Here is a 13,782-nt window from a genome sequence, read left to right on the forward strand (position 1 = left end):
GTATCATATTTTTTTTCTTGGTCATCGTTACAAATTTGAAAGCAGTGGTAGTACGTTTTCCTCTCTCATGGTTTAGTAATAGATGCTTCATAATTGTCTGGTAGGCATCCAAGGCTGGGCTCTCACAGTTGTGGTGGAGACTGTGTGCTTACTACAGGCAGTACATCAATTTGACACACTGGTTATTTGCTTCCTCCACTCTGCTAACCACAGTGGATCTCAGCCCTTATATGTGAAGCCGGGAGAAATGATTTGAAATGAAAATGAATATTAATAATCTATCACATAGGTGGCTGCTGACTGTAATTCATTCTGAGTAATGCTGGCCAGGATTCTGAACACATGCCTGAGAGTCTTCAGACACACGACCAGTTCAATCAGATGAAAGCAGCTGTGCACAACTGCACTGTGGTAGGCGTCAGTGTGTGTCTGCACATCCGTTTCAGGAACATCATTTTCTTATATCTGGTATCGCCAAAGATAAGCATGCTGTCATGATTCTGCCACAGAGATTGACTTTTGGGCAGGTGGTATTATACGTCTACCATGAATGCCAATGGGTTTGAAATAAAGGCCTGATGATTGTAGATATTATCTTCATTTTGAGGATGAGTAATTTGGAAGCTGTGTGGAAATAGTACACGCCATCATATATGTATTATATTATATATAGTATATTATATAATATATATTATATATAGTATATTATATAATATATATAATGTATNTATATATAGTATATTATATAAAATATATAATGGCTAATATTATTATTAATAATAATAATAATGACAATGGCTAATATTATATATATTATATCTTATATATAATATAAGATATATTTTACATAGTTACATACAAATATATATACATTTATTTTATATTTATATATTATATATATAAATGTATATATATTTGTATGTAAGTGTATATATATTTGTATGTAAGTGTATGTGTATGCACATGTATCAAAATTGCATGTTTGGGGGTGCCTGGGTGGCTCAGTCAGTTAAGTGTCCAAATTCCGGTCAGGTCATGATTTCTGATTTCATGGGTTCAAACCCCACATCGGGCTCTGTGCTGACAGCTCAGAGCCTGGAACCTGCTTTGGATTCTGTGTCTCCCTCTTTCTCTCTGCCCTCCCTGGCTTGTGCTTGCTCTCTCGCTCTCTCAAAAATAAATAAATAAAGCTAAAAAAATGAATTGTATGTTTGGAAAAAAAACCACATGCTTCCCCTCCCTGCCCCTGCCATGATTGCATCAAAGGTCAGGAAAGAAAAGTAGAAGCCTGTTCACCTTATGAGCAAAGAGATGATTTTTTTAACTTTTTTAAAAATTTATTTTTGAGATAGAGAGAGACAGAGCATGAGTGGGGCAGGGGCAGAGAGAGAGGGAGACACAGAATCCGAAACAGGCTCCAGGCTGAGAGGTGTCAGCACAGAACTTGATGTGGGGCTTGAACCCACGAACCGTGAGATCATGACCTGAGCCACCCAGGCGCCCCCAGTGGAAAGAGATAAATTCAATGGTGATGGGGCTCTCACTGGGGAAGTGAATCCTAGGATGAGCTGGGAAAGGTAGGTGCCAGAAGGTCATGAAGGGGTAAGGGCAGGGACAGGGCTAGTCTCTCAGTGTCTTACTGCCCCAGGGAAACCTTCTATTCCCCTGTCTCTTTTGTGCTGAGGCTGGCAATTGTTTTTCTTCAAGGCGAGAAGGAAGTGTGGAACAGAAAAAGTAGTGCAAGGGAGGTACGAGGAATGGGGGAAATGTGAAGGCAAATCGTTGCAGGTTGTTAAAGGCCCAAGAAAATCCCGCCAGAGCACTGGTGCTGAGTCTGTGTGGTAGACAGCTCGAGGCCCGAAGGGACCATTGTGCAGCCCTCTGCAACAATGCAGGGAGCAATAACAATAAAAATGACGGCGATAGCAGCAGCAACTGTGTTCTTATGGGCAGCTGACACTTATGGGACAGTCTCTTGGAGGAGGTTACTGTGGTTAACATTTGACATGCATGATCTTATTTAATAATACAGTCACCACAGAAAGATGATGATATGCCCATGTCACAAATGAGGAAATTGAAGTGTATAGAAGTTAAATTGCTCACTTAAGGTCATACAAGTAGTAATAACAGTAACTTAAATTTAATCAAAAAGGGGCCAAATTGCTTTTAGGTGTTTGTAGCTCTTTAGTTGCTGTTGTTGTTGTTTCTGGAAGAATAAAGCAATTGATTCTCAATTTCAGCTATGCTTTGGGGTCATTTGGGGAACTTGAAAAACTGGTGGCTGATCCTACCTCCCAGATGTTCTTTAGTTCATCTGAGGTGTGATGAGGGTTTGAAGAGCTCCCCGGGAGATGCTAATGTGATGGCCAAGGTTGAACACTCCTGTTCTTTTTTTTTTTTTTTTAATGTTTTTTATTTATTTCTAGGAGAGAGAGAGAGAGACAGCGTGAGCAGGGGAGGGTCAGAGAGAGAGGGAGTCACAGACCGAAACAGGCTCCAGGCTCTGAGCTGGCAGTCAGCACAGAGCCCGACGCGGGGCTTGAAGCCACGAACTGCGAGATCATGACCTAAGCGAAAGTTGGACGCTTAACCGACTAAGCCACCCAGGCGCCCCTGAACACTCCTGTTCTAAAGTAGATTCTCTTCTGTTTTGCTCTAGACTTTCTTTTGGTGCCATCATTTAATTGAATCCCAACTGTGCACATTTTATTTATTGTCCAATAACATGTTTTGTCTGTCCCTCCTAGCAGAACATAGGCTCCATTTCTGTATCCTCAGCGTCTAGTTTAGTGCTTCATAAATGAAAATGAGTTAAGTGTCCTCTCTCTGTTAAAACTGTTTATCACCTGTCAGAAAGTATCCATGCATCATTTTTTTAAAAGTTTATTTATTTTGAAAGAGAGGGAGTGCAAGAGCAGGGGATGGGTGGAGAGAGAGGGAGAGAAAGAGAATCCCAAGCAGACTCCGTGCTGTCAGCACAGAGCCTATCATGGGGCTTGAGCTCATGAACTGTGAGGTCATGACATGAACCAAAGTTGGACGCTTAACCAGCTGAGACACACAGGCACCCCTCCATGCTTCAGTTTTTTAAAGCCACCATGTAACATTTCTATTGAAATAGTAATTTACTTAAAGGTGTGAGGGGTGCTGGCAATTTCTCCTTATATGTGACCATATGAGATAGCCAGATGGAGGAGGAGATGAGGAGGAAGAGAAAGAACGGGAACCCAGTGAGGTCAGTGGTGTGGAGCTGTGTTCCCGAGAGGGACATCCATTATACAACGAATTTTCTGGATGAGAAGTGGGCTTTTATTTGGTTTAAAATGACATTTTAAATCAAACCTAATATTTGATTCGTACTCTTACAATCAATGTAAACAAGAAACCTCAATGGAATCTGCAGGATGGGTGAGGACATGGTGGACAGGGAAGCTTTGGTCTACCCAGCCCTGCAGCGACAGAAATCTGCTTTTACCCGGAGCAAGCCGGTGTGGGCTGGGCTGGGCTGTGTGGAAGCACCGCTTGCCAGTGTCTACTCTAGTTCTGGGCGAGGTGATTAATACAACCAAAAGGCATCTTTCAACCTCGAGAATAATTCAGGCCCCAACAGCTCATCAATCTGCTATTGCTTTGCAGAGCAAAAAATTTAATACATAATAAATAATTTCTCCCTGCCTCAAAAGGAATGAAAATTCCTTTGTAACAGTATTTCTGATTTTAAAAGTAACCATCATCACACCATTAATGCTTGATCATGCACTTAATTTGAAATCCAAATACTGAAGATTTAAACTGAAATTCTACTCATAAAATGAAATGATTAACTTAGTAAGTTGTGACTTCTGCATGTAGTTCCAATACTGACAAAGATAGGATGTGGAGGAGGAATTGGAAGGGAAGCTGAGTGGGAAACACATTGAGTCAGGGTATGTGTTTATATAATTAGTGTCATAGACTATTTTAAATTTTACCTAATAGGCATTTTAATAATATTTAGTATGTACCAGGCACTATTATGAGCACAATACAAATGTTAACTCATTAAGTCATCATGTCCGCTCTATGAAATAGATATTATTGGTATCATTCCTGTTTTATAAATAAGAAACTAAGGCACAGAGAGGTTAAGTGACTTGTAGAAGATCACACAGTGCATGAGTGATACAGCCAAGACTCACACCTCAGTTGTCTGGCTACAGAGCCTGCATCCCTAACTACTGTGGATATCGCCGCTCTAGGAAAACACCTCCCAGATTCACATGCTCTCTTGTTTAAGGTGAGATGTTGCCTCCAATGGAAAAAGGCCACTGTTGTCAGTTCAGTTGAAAATGTCCCATGCATGAGATAAAATCAGTTAGATGTTGAATGGTGATGGTCGGCATCATTGGTTCATTCTGAAGGAATGGCCATCCGGGCTGTCACACATGCCCTCATCAGATCAGCCCTCCCGTCCCTGGTAGGGGTGGTTACAACCCAAGAGGCAAACTCCAGCGTTGGTTTGCAGGTATGCTAAAAGAGAAAGAAAATGTGTGTGATGGATACAGAAATAAATATCCTTTAGGAAGTGGGCCGAGGGATGTGGCAAGTTGGAGACTTAACTTTTCCTTATATAGTTTCCATGCTGCAAAAGATTTTCTTTCTTGTTCAGAACTGTGCAGGTGTTCGTTTTATAATGTTTTCAATGAAAAGGGCTATCACGCTGTATATGTGATATACATAACTGGAGTAGGACTGGAGTGAGGGAAACAAGGTGGCCTTTGCAGTGATACTTGTAGAAATTGTGAGCCTCTGAGCAGAGAGAAAGCAGGTGAGGACAGGAGGGTTTTGGAATTTGCGGCTGTTAGGGAGACGTAGCCTTGAGTCCTCGGTGACCTGAGAATTCTACCTCGTCGAGCTACACACCTGCTGATATGAAGGTGAATTGCATCTGACAGCTATAAGTGCACGTAATGATAGAGCAGTTAGAGGCTGAAGAGATTCTGGAAGAGGGGGCACACACAGGTTAGGATTCATGACATCTGCGGTGCCCATTGGCATCTACAAAAGTGAGAGGCCCAAGTGGCATTGCTACTTGATGCACATACACTTGTTTGGACTGTGAACCTTGGGGACCTTATCTGGACAGCTCGCTCTTAGGAAATGTCCATGGGAGGTAGTCTGTGTCTGTCCAAGTTGACCGACATTTTTGTTTATGGACACGTCTTTAAGTCTAACAGGAGAATTAGGTGTCATGAATTAAAATACATATGATTAAGTATGTTTCTTTTTTTAATTTTTTTTTAACATTTATTTATTTTTGAGAGACAGAGAGACAGAACACAAGCAGGGGAGGGGCAGAGAGAGAGGGAGACACAGAATCTGAAGCAGGCTCCAGGCTCTGAGCTGTCAGCACAGAGCTGGACGTGGGGCTTGAACTCACAAACTGTTAGATCATGAACTGAGCCGAAGTTGGCCACTCAACCGACTGAGCCACCCAGGCACCCCAGATTAAGTATGTTTCTAAAGCTATGGTTAATCATATCGTGACAGAGCTAAATGAATAAATTTAGACCCTTATTAATGCTCCTAATGCTAACCATTTACAGTTAAAATCAATATTTTTCTCAGAGTAATGACTGTAGGTACTGGATTATATCATTTAAGCATAAAACTTTGTGATAAATATGCATTGGGAAATGATTTCATATCTAACTTTTCTTTTAGGAAAAGTGGAAAAGTTAAAGGGTTTGCAAAACCACCCACAGCAATTTATTATTTTATGTAGAAATAATTTTTCAGTAATATGCATTTAAAACATTGTAAAAGTATGAATTCTGTAACACTATGAATTCTAAGAAGGCAAGAAAAATGTTTTTTTTTAATTTTTTAATGAGATGCACTTTTGGGGTGTCTGGGAGGCTCATTTGGTTCAGCGTCCCACTTTGGATCAGGTCATGATCCAAGCCCCACATCTGACCCTCCACTGTCAGCTCAGAGCCTGGAGTCTGCTTCAGATTCTGTGTCTCACTCTCTCTCTGTCCCTCCCCTACTCATGTTCTTTCTCTCTCAAAAACAAACAAACAAACAAACAGAAAAAGAGATGGGCTTATTTATTTATTTATTTATTTTAATGTCCATCTATTTGTTTTAAGAGAGTGCAGAGGAGGGGCAGAGAGAGAGGGATAGAGAGAGAATAGAATCCCAAGCAGGCTCAATCCTGGCAGCAAGGAGCCTGACTTGGGGCTTGATCTCACAAACCTGAGCCAAAATCAAGAGTCTTAACCAACTGAACTTAACTGACTGAGCCACCCAAGCGTTACAAGAAAAATGATTGTTGCTGGGGCCCCTGGATAGCTCAGTTGGTTGAGCACCGACTTTGGCTCAAGTCATGATCTCGCAGTTCTGAGTTTGAGCTCTGCGTCAGGTTCTGTGCTGACAGGTCAGAGCCTGGAGCCTGTTTCAGATTCTGTGTCTCCCTCTCTCTGCTCCTCCCCCACTCATGCTCTGTCTCTCTCTCAAAAATAAATAAACATTAAAAAAAAGAAAAGAAAAGAACAATGATTGTTAATCAACTATTGGATTAACATGTATTATAACTAGAACTTTATTTTAGAATTGTCCAAATATGATAGAGTAGAACTGTGTATTTTATACACTATAATACTTTGGGCACATCATGTAAATAGTGTGTCAACATTAATAAGAATAGCCTTTGAAAATGGAGTTTAACCATTTTGTTATTTCCATTATTTGTTTCCCTATGTGTATCAAAAGTATAAGTTCTTTCTGCCTTCAGGTAAAGAGGAATTTGGAAAGTTTGTTGAGTTTAATAATTAAGAGTGTGAGCTCTAGCAACAGATTGCATAGATTCGAATCCCAGCTCCAGTGCGTACCAGCTGCACTGGGAAGATTATGTGTTTTTTATGTGCCTCAGTTCCCTAATCTATAAAAGGGGAATAAAAATTGTACTAACCTCCATAGATCTGGGAATTACGTGAGTGAGTATATAAAGCAATTAGGACAATGCATACATATAGTAAGTGTTCAGTTGACATCAGATATTATTATTGGTCAAAATCTAATGAATAATGACAGCTTTTGACCAAGAATAATGTCTCAACATCTTTGATTCAAGATCTTGGAATATAATGTGCCGTTAAGGCCTATTATGAAAGACCAAAGAGAGAATAGCGACTCACACTTGTTGAGTGCTTACTATGTGTCAGGCTCTTTTCTAGGTATTTCCATGTACTCTTTTAGTATGTGTCAAGAAATAAAGAATAAAAAGAAATAACAGGCGTAGAAAAAGTGTCATAGACAAACGTAATGGAGAAGAATTTTGTCTAAACCTAAAAGATCCCCTCAGCCATCATGAGAAACCTTGGGTCCTGATAAGAGGATGGCCTTGGGTCCAGCTTCTCAGCATCACAGCCCCAAGAGATGCAGTTTGTTGGTGTCTCTGGGCTCATGGGATCATAGGCACTTTTGTAAAAGGTTCCGGATGGAAAGATTTCCATGGTGGAAACCTGAAAGGAGCTTCAAAGTAGGGTCGCAGTTCCAACACATCTTGTACTGCAGATTGGACAGCTGTCACTAGAGGGCGCAGCGCCCACGTTTGCGCATAAGGACTAGGTCGGCTGTCCTTTACACGGACCTCCGGGAAGATTTCATTTAGAAATACCTCTAGGGCAGTACTTCCATCAGGAGAGGTACCTGCCCAGTAGAGAGACTGCCCGACTCCGTTGTGTACCTTCATCTTCTTCTCACACACTCCAGCACACCCCCAACCAGAAAGGACGGAGTTGCCGCGATCACTCAGAGGGGTGGGCTGTGTTATTTGGGGCTGCACTGAAGCCGCTTAAAACGCGGAGCTCAGACATCAGTTAATGATCCCTATCTACACTGCGTTAATATTTGGTGTATATTTATGCTTATCCTAGAGACTTTAAAATAGTACGGTCTACAGCAAGACAGATGAGGTAGATTCTTTACTTAGATTTCCCTAAATCCATGTGAACCTCGACAAATCATTTATATGACTTGTTTTCTTCATCTTGAAGAGTCAAAGGTTTGGATTATAAGACGATATTAAAAGTTTCTAACAGGGGCACCTGGGTGGCTCAGTTGGTTGAGCATCGGACTTCAGCTCAGGCCATGATCTCATGGTTCGTGGGTTCCAGCCCCGCATCGGGCTCCGTGCTGACAGCTCAGAGCCTGGAGCCTGTTTCAGATTCTGTGTTTTCCCTCTCTCTCTGCCTTTCTCATACTCAGGCTCTGTCTCTCTCTCTCACAAAAATAAACATTAGAAAAAAAATTTTTTTTAAATTTCTAACAGTTACGAATCCTCTGTTACTTAGAGCTCAATCTGATGATTTTGAATCCTTATAGAAGATCAGGGTTAAATTTGGGAAGCAAGACTGTAATGTAGGGCTATGATTTGACAAGGATGACAAGATTGACAATGATGAGGGCTGATAAAAAGAGAGCAGACTTTGGGAACAGGGACAACAAGATGGTCAAGGAAGGAAAAACAATAGTCTGGAGAATAGAAACATGATGGTAACTGCTGCAGAATGTGATTAAGGGCCCTACCCTCTGGATACATCAGGCAGGGGGTTGGAAATCTTTGTGCCTTGGGTGGGTTTGCAGGATGATTTTATGTTTGCTTGGGGACAAGACAATACATTTATAGCTGATTTCCTTCGGTTATTTGATTTTCTTAACCCCAAGAGCTTAAAAGTGTAGAAAGCTATGCACTGGGTACCTGGACAAAAGGAAAAAGATAGGAAGAGTTGGCAGAGACAGTTTCTTTGCTTTATGGTCCCCAGTGCTTGGCTCCAGGTTGGAGCCTTCTGCACATGCAGGCAGAGTTTCTTTAGGGTGGAACGTGGCATAGAGAGAAGAGATTAATCACTCCTTGTGCACCATGGTTATAGCTGTGTGAGTGGCATATATAACTGTGACCTTGAGGAGAACCAAGGAATGGAAATAAGTCTCAGGGGATAGATTTCATGCCAGCTGTAGCCACATGGCTCTTTGAGCGTCTCTGCATCAGAGTTGAACCATCTCCTCCATGGTTTCTCTTCTCAAAAGCATCAAAGGTGCATGTTTATCTCTTATTGGTTTACTTCTTCCTCAGACTCTTCAATGGACAATGCATCTAATTAGTTTCTCTTACATAGGGATACATTTAAAAAAAAAAATTATAAAGCACCTTTTTGGAGGGGGTTGGTCTCAGTATATGTCTTTTGATGTATAGTACTTTGTAGATTTTTCACATTATGGTAGTGTTTTTTAAAATAAAAACAGGAGATAAAAATATCAGCAGAGGGATGTTTCCTTGCTGAAGCTGAAATCTCTTATTGATTGATTGATTGATTGATGTTTTACTTATTTATGAGAGAGAGAAAAAGCCAGACTGTGAGCAGGGGAGGAGAAGAGAGAGAGGGAGACACAGAATCCAAAGCAGCTTCAGGCTCTGAGCTACCAGCACAGAGCCCAATGCAGGGCTCAAACCCACATGCTGTGAGATCATGACCTGAGCTGAAGTCAGAGGCTTAACCAGCTGAACTACTCAGGCACCTCTGAAATCTCTTTTTTTAATTTTCTTCCTCTAACTACTTAGGTCCAAACAATATGTATTTATGCCCAACAACTTAATAGCCATTTGAAAAAATAATATACATGAATTAAAATTTTTAAAAATATTCTTAAAAAATTTTTTTAAACATTTTTATTCATTCTTTTGAAAGGCAGAGAGAGACAGGGTGTGAGCAGGGGAAGGGGAGAGAGAGAGAGATGGAGACACAGAATCCAAAGCAGGCTCCAGACTCTGAGCTGTCGGCACAGATCCCAATGTGGGGCTTGAATTCATGAACCATGACATTATGACCTGAACCAAAGTTGGATGCTCATCCAACTGGGCCACCCAGGTGCCCCCCAAAATTAAAAAAAAATCTTGAAACATCCCAATTACTTACTATGTATCTCTTTGGCAATTCCAGTTTCTGAAACTTTGGAATCAGACTTCTAGTTGCATTTTGATGTTCATGAAATACTTGCTGTTTATCTTAGCAACTTCCCAAAACAGGGTTTTGCAGAGATGTGACCATCATCAAAAGGAAGAAATAGTGTGACCTAATGTCGAAACTATGCACTATCTCAAGCTAGGAGTTTGTGCTGTGTCTGAACAATATCAGTATCATAAAGTTTTCCTCAAAAGTTTAAAACACCTGAGATCACTGTGTGTCCTAGGGCACCTTGGTGCACAGTTTGGGAACTGTGACTCTAAGCTTAGATGGTGGAGCCTAAGAAGTGGAATTTAAAGCAATCCCACCATAGTAGAGAGTTAGTTAAACAACTAACAACTCCTTCATTGCCCATCACTCTCCAGATGGTGGGAAGATGAGAAATTACAATTTGAGCAACCAGGAAGGCAGGTGTGATACTAGCAGGGGGAAAGGATGATAGCTGTCTTGGGAAGGGGTTGAGGAAAAATACCTTGGCTTATTCTGACATAAGGAATACAGTGAAGGTCCTAGAGAGGATAATTGTAACCTGCATCTCTTTTTGTTTGTTTGCTATCATTTTTTTTTAATTTAAATTAAAGTCGGAGAACATACAGTGTAGTCTTGGCTTCAGGAGTAGAACCCAATGATCCATCTCTTACGTACAACACCCAGTGCTCTCCTTAATGCCCATCACTCATGTAACCCCTTCCCCCTCCACCACTCCCTGCTTCACCAACAAACCCTCAGTTTTTTCTCTTTATTTAAGAGTCTTATGGATTGCCGCCCTCTGTTTTTAGTTTATTTTTCCTTTCCTTCCGCTATGTTCATCTGTTGAGTTCCTCAAATTCCACACATAAGGGAAATCATATATTTGTCTTTCTCTGACTGATTTACTTCACTTAGCATAATACTCTCTAGTTCCTTCCACGTTGTTGCAAATGACTAGATTTCATTCTTTTTCATCGCCAAGTAGTACTCCATTAACCTGCATCTTAAAAAATTAATAGTTGAATAGGTATGAGGTGATAAGATCTCTGATTTATCTGATATTGTCTTCTAGGGAGGATTACAACTTCTAGCTTTTTTACACTGTAGCTCTGGGAAAGTGCAGAAAGCTGTGGGAAAGTTGGTTCATTTGCATACTAGTTTTCTCTAATGCACGAATGTTAAAATACAGATCATCTGTCTAGTATTATTGGTTTTCCAATCTACTAATGCTGAGTTATGTCTATAGCATAGCCCAGAATTTATAGATAATCTCCTTCAGGTGAATGCTTCTAATTCATTAGAATATAACAATGCATATTTATTCCCAGGCACCGGTAAAGTCTCCTAACCCATTAATACATGAATATTTTCCTTTGAAGTCCTAATGATATGTTGTTCACACGTTTGTGTCCCCCATTAAGAACAAAATAAAACAAATCCTTTTCCTTTTCTATGTTTTAGACAAATTGAGAGAAAAACACCAGAAAATACAGAGACCAAAATATTACAAAATATAGCAGATACGGTTTAAAGTCTGTTAGCTCCGTGGCCATGTTAGTCTCGAACACCAAAATTAGGCAGACTTAACCATTCAGTTCAAGTCCGAATTAGAGTGAATCAGTCTTCTCCCTGCAGAGATAGGCTCTCATGGGGGAGTTGAGGAAAATGGGTGCTTTCTTTGGATAAAGCTCGATCTCCCAAAGAAGGATGGGGTGAGCATGCCTCTTATGCTCCCCAAATTTAACTGTCTCTAGCAGTAGTGTGAGTCTGGGCCAGCAAACAATCAGGGATTCCTCTGATTAGCATCCTTCGTAGAAGGGAAATGTTGGGAGTCCGGAAGAAATACTCCCAGTCACATCTAAGCTCTAAATGGGGAAGAGCTCAGGGAGTCCCCATTTGGAGCTGAGATCATCGTGTCACTGTTTAGAGACTTCCAATTCCTGACTCAATGTTTTTAAGGGTTAAGTTTGGGAACGCTTGCTTTAACAATTCCAGACTCTTACAGAAAGTTGTTGTGTATCTAATCTTTTGCTTACGGTGGTGAGCAAGGACCTACTCAACCTAAACCAGGAAAGGAACAAGCTCCAGCTGCCAGTAACAAATGGCAAGAAATAGGAATGATGGCCCTGTGCTTATAAAAATGGCGATCATGAGATTTCACGTAAATGATTATAAGGGCATACTTTCCGGCGTCGGTGTTTCTCTTTCCCATTTAATGGCCGGCTTGACGTTGAGTGGAACCTAATTAAGAGCATGGTATGCGAACAGCATAGACACCAGCGCTAGGAGGCAGGCCCACTAGAATGCATTTTGCACGGCTACCACTGGGGGGCGTAGTGAGGGGGTGAGGGATTGGGGAGGTGGGGACAGGCCGTTCATTGCACATGCTCATTCCAGTAACAGTCAGGAGTGCACGCCAGCCCCTAAGGTCTCATTTCTCACGAACGTGGTTCAACACCTTAGTGAGGACTCGTTTTAAGTTAGCCAGGTCTCTTTTCAAAATCAAAACAACCGAGCTGGGGAGATGGATGCTTTCACATGATGAAAATAATTGGTAAGGACTTCTGGTGTAAAACGTTTCGAGAGGTATTAGAACCCTGGGAACATTTGGTTTCAAATGAAGAATTCAGGGCAAGTTAAGGGGCGTCTGGTGGTTCAGTCGGTTAAGCAACTCCAGCTCAAGTCATGATCTCATGGTTCATGAGTTTGAGCCTCACAATGGGCTCTGTGCTGATAGCTCCAAGCTTGGAGCCTGCTTCAGATTCTGTGTCTCCTTCTCTCTCTGCCCCTCCTCCTATACCTCTCTCTCTCTCTTTCTCTCTCTCAAAAATAAAATAAACATTAAAAAAAAAAAGAATTCAGGTCAAGTTAAAAGAGGAGTCTGTCAATGCCTGGAGTAGGAACTCAAGGTAAGAAACCAAATTTGTCACTAGCTGCTGAGATTTAGTAAATGAAAGCAATAGCCATCCATGTATTTGTATCTCTCTGCATCTCTTTTTAAACGAATGTCTTAAAAAATATAGAGAGGCTAAGAATACTGTTTAAAATAAAATTTAGTAGACTTAGAATTGAGGCTCTTAAGTATTTTTCTGTTCTTTTTAAAAATTGTTTTTTTAATTTTCTTTTTTAGATGAACAGGATTATCGAGTAACACAAGTATCCCTTCTTCTGTCTTCCCGATTTTCTTCTGTTGAGTTTGCCACACTTATAGCAGTACTGAATACACAAAATTTAGTGCCTTAACCATATATCCATCCTCTTTCTGATCCCCACACATCCAAATACTAGACCAAATATCTAAGAAAAATTAATTTCTTCAGCGTGGCGTTTTCTGTCTCAAATACATATAATGAAAGTACATGCCTAAATAGTAAGGGTAAAGGTTTATAGAAACCGAAACACCAGATGTGTAGCCATGATTCTTTTTCCAGATAAATCGAGAGAAAAAAGTCAACTTCATTAAAGAAATGAGGAAAAATTTTAAAGGGATATATTTAATTACATATTGTATTTTACAAGTCTTATTCAGGGTAATCGGTAAGGGATAGACCTTCAGTACTAGGTGAGCCCATTTCTGGGGATGCAGATTCTCAGGGTGGAGGGTTGTTACATGCAGGAACTGTGAGTTCTTGCTGCCTGGATTTGAATATGGCAGCAGTTAATTCTGGAAAGTGAAGGGCATTGTCTGAGGCCAAGTTGACCCATAGAGAGGGGGCTGGAAAAAAACTGGGAGGAACAGGGGCTGAAATCACAGCTGGAAGAATTTCACTTCTCCCACACGCTGGTCAGTGACACACAAAAT

The sequence above is a fragment of the Crocuta crocuta genome, unplaced genomic scaffold, assembly GCF_008692635.1.
Source record: "Crocuta crocuta isolate KB4526 unplaced genomic scaffold, BGI_CrCroc_1.0 scaffold218, whole genome shotgun sequence".
In the NCBI taxonomy this organism is placed as follows: Eukaryota; Metazoa; Chordata; class Mammalia; order Carnivora; family Hyaenidae; genus Crocuta; species Crocuta crocuta.